This window comes from Aricia agestis, chromosome 8, assembly GCF_905147365.1.
Source record: "Aricia agestis chromosome 8, ilAriAges1.1, whole genome shotgun sequence".
NCBI classification, from domain to species: Eukaryota; Metazoa; Arthropoda; class Insecta; order Lepidoptera; family Lycaenidae; genus Aricia; species Aricia agestis.
In genome coordinates, this window is record NC_056413.1 from 10,499,136 (window position 1) to 10,503,431 (window position 4,296).

A 4,296-nucleotide genomic window follows, 5' to 3' on the forward strand; every position below is an offset into this window, starting at 1 on the left:
AAATCTTCTTCTTCTTTTTATTTATGGCTCCTTTGTGAACACAGATTACTAGTATATATATTTGTAGATTTGTGAATCGCCAATGTCAGAGTGTGTTGGAGTAGACCATAGACTTAATAGGTTTATGGAGTAGACCATAGACTAACGGCGGTTCCCAATATTTGATCTATCTCTGGATTGGCCCTACTAGAGATAGGAATAGCTCACATTAGACATATATATTTTACATATATTTTATGTCAATTGTGAGCTATTCCTATCTCTAGTAGGGCAAAACCAGAGATAGATTAAATATTGGGAACGGCCGTTAATATATACTGTCGTATTATAGGTTTATGGAGTAGACTCTGCCTTAAAAGTTGTTTTAATGAACAAACAAGGGTATGTACGGTGAATTTATGATAATGTACGGTGTCTGTTGAAAAATCTATAACCTAAAACAAACACAAACATTTACGGATTAGTACACACACCTTTATAGGTTAAATTAGAAAATTAGATTATTCTAATTTTGTTAGTATGAATGTATTTACAAAGAGTTTCAATAAATGGAGTATTTACAAAACATAAAACAAATTTAAAATTGATAGAACGAGGGATCTTAGGAGGGAAGTAATCATACAATGAGGAACTATTTTTAGGACAGGAGAAAAAAATGTGATCAAGAGTGCCCTCGTCTAGGCCGCACTCACATAAAGAGCTATCTCTTACCCTAATTTTAGCCAGGAAGACAGGTGAGCAGCAGTGACCCAGTCTGATTCGGCAAACTGTTGAGCACACTGTTTTGCTAGCTTGTTGGAATTTGAAAAACCAAGGTTTGACTAAGATGCTATTTTGGACATCAAAGTAATGTTTGCCCTTATGTATGCTACTATTGGCCCACTCATTCTGCCACCTGGTATTCATGTGACTTTTAGCTAGGGGAATTAGATCCTGGTAGAAAACCTTATACTGACTAGGTATACCTGTTGTTATGGCGTCTTTTGCAAAAGCATCTGCACCTATGTTCCCAGTAATTCCGCTATGTCCTGGTATCCAACCCAGAACTACCTGGATACCTTCTGTATGGCACCTAAAGAGAAGCTGTCTTACATTCAAGACCAGGGGAAATTTACTTTTGGAGCGAAACTGGTTGGAGTTAATGGCCTCTAAAGCACTTCTGGAATCCGAAAGAATAATGGAGTTGTTTAGGCTGTGGGATTGAACAAATGTAATTGCCTCCAAAATTGCCAGGGTTTCCCCTGTAAAAACTGATGAATAGGAAGGCAATTTGAAACTCAAAACTACATTAACTTTCGGAATCCATACAGCCACACCAACGCAGCTGCCCTCCGAAAGCTTAGATGCATCTGTGAAAATAAGCAACCAATCCCTAAAGTGCTGATTTTAGTTGTCGCAAACCGGGATACCGAATTTCGAAAATACCGGGATACCGGGCCAAATTTAGGTCTAAGTAATACCGGTATTCATTTTACAAAAACCGGGATATTCGGTATTTTCGGTTTTGGTAAAATAAATAAAAAAACAAAATATGCTAATAGAAAAATGCGCCATTTGATTTATATTACGCTCTTTTTAATTACAGGTAACCATAATTATTAAATAAGTACTTAATAGTGATTAGTGAATTTCAAAAATATTCACATTTGGTATCTTTTATCAGCCACACTTTATACTACGACGTCCCTAAATGCCAAAATGTTCACGTGTGTTCTTTATATGCTCAAGAGTATATATTCTTTTAATATTTTATATATCCTATAAAATATTAAAAGAAGTTTAACTAACAACATAACAATTATCAAAGACATGTTACGATGAAAATACTATGAGAAATATCAATAATAGAGTCATAGCGTAATGATGCATGGTGTAATGAAGGTAGTGATGATGATGATTGCTACAATTTAATAACTGCATAATATACTTGCAGTACTTTAAGCAACGCCGAAATCCACAAACATGTCATGTCAAATCGGTACCTTGGGAACCCAGGGCATACCTTGGTGCGGAGAGGTTGCAAGAACTGCTGGTAAGCGTTGCCCTGATAGAGGCAATCCCCTATTTAAAGAGTGGGTGATCCGGAGACACGGAATACTCTCCTTTCATCTGACACAGATGCTGACCGGTCACGGCCGCTTTGGTCGATACCTTAGTCAGATCGCGTGCAGAGAGAGAACACGAGACACACCACTGCCTTGACGAGCTGGACACGACAGGGCACACATTGTCTGCATGGTTGGCCAGCGAAGGTAGTTGTTGAGAGAGCTAAATATTTGCTCATTTTCATGTTCGTCTTTAATGTACTTCCGTTTAGGATTGCTGCTAGTCCCGGTGAGATGTTGACGTGGTTGGGAGTGCTAAGACGGCTGTATGTTATACCCAATGTTTCGGTTGGATTTGACATAAAGAGAGGGATCGGCCTTAGTTTAATTTTCGGTTCCCCGTTTTGTCCGCGGGCTAGTAATTGTTGGGTTTACTCTAGGGTCGGCTGTGTTACAATTTCGGTTGAAACTGTCCGTTGTATTTCTGTGTGTGCCTGTGATTGTGTTGGCGCATGTATTTCTCCTGGCCTGTGGGTTGATGTGAAGTGTGTCTGTATGGACGTTGGGGTTTGTGATCGTGTGCGTTGTGTTTGATTTCGTGTGTGTTGTGTTGATGTGTTTGTTATTACTCGCCTTGGTGTATAGTTTAATTGGTTGTGGCCTGTGTATAACGTTGAGCCATTTGCTGTGGCTGCACTGGAGACAACTTTGCTAATGAATACCATCAACGGTTCTCTGGTGGCTTTTTCCTCCATGATGGTAGGGAGGCTTGCCTGACTTCTTTACAACTCCATTTCCAGTTGTATTTCTAAGTCAGACCTGTTACTACCAAACCTTGGGCATTCAATGAGCAGGTGGAATATTGTCTCGTCCTTTGCGGGGTCACAAATGCAGGAGGGGCTGTCTTTAAGGTGGAAACGATACAAGTATGCTGCGAATCCTCCATGACCGGTCATGGCTTGCACGTGTGTAGACGTTATTGTAACGTGCCTTAGTATTTCCCACGCCTTTTTAACAGTGGGGAAAAAAACTTTTGTGACCGATCCGGTTGAGGAGGATTGGTATCTTTCCTGCCACTTAACTGTTGTCTCCTCCCTTATTTTCCTCCGTATATAGGACATTGGCACTCTGTTGTAATCTGATGCCGTGTCTATGGTAAGTGCAGCCTTTTTTGCCAGTTCATCCGCTCTTTCGTTTCCTGGAGTACCCATGTGCGCTTTTAGCCAGAATAGCCGCACTTTTCTACCTTCCTCTGTTATAGCTCTTAGGTCTTTCTTCATTTCGATCGCAAGTGGGTGAGTTACCAAAGGATTTCTGAGCATGTTTAGTGACGATTTGGAGTCACTCATGATGTTAATTAAGCTTTCCTTTGATGTCCTTGCCAATTGGATCGCTCTATAGAGTGCATAGATCTTAGATTGGAAGACTGTATTGTGCGGTTCTAGGTGGAAAGTGGAGTGTCTGGTTTCCCGGCCGTTATTCCACTCACTCGTCATTTTGTTGTCTATAGTTAGGCTCAATAGCTTGATCTCATTTACTAATTGGATTCTAACGTCAGCCATGTGGATGATGGGGGTGTCATATTTTCGTTTATTTGTTATTAACATCGCGTAGGTCTTTTGCGGTGCAAAACGAAGTTTGTTTTCCAGCCCCCATTCCGAAACAATTGCCAAGATGTTATTAGCTATTTGTTCAATGGTTTGACTGTTATAACCTGAGATAACCAGCACCACATCATCCGCAAAGGCCTGTACATGTATGCCAATTCTTGCAAGAGTTTGCAGCAGCGAGTCGAGTATGAGGTTCCAGAACGTCGGGCCTGCTATTGAACCTTGCACACAGCCTTTCGTTGTCCCTCTCTCGCTCGTTGCTCCAGCATAATTCACTCTGATCTTTCTGTTTTGAAGATACGACCTAATAAGGCCGTAGATGTTTTTAGGGCAACCCTTTTTTATTAGTTGAACATTTAGAGCTGGCCACCACGCATTATCGAAGGCACCCTCTATGTCCAGTGTATTCCGGCACCCCCGCCCCCGGGGTCGGGTGGCTCGGCGTCCATGCCGGTAATAAAAGATACAAAAACTAATTAAAACTAAACTTACACCAAGACAGCACAATAATATACACTCACGACCAATACCAGATACTTCAACAGCAAAATTCGCTATATCCCGAAAAATACGCTATAAACAACAATTGAGAAAAAAACACTTGTTTAGCACTCGACCGAAAAAGCAGAGTCCAATCAGAA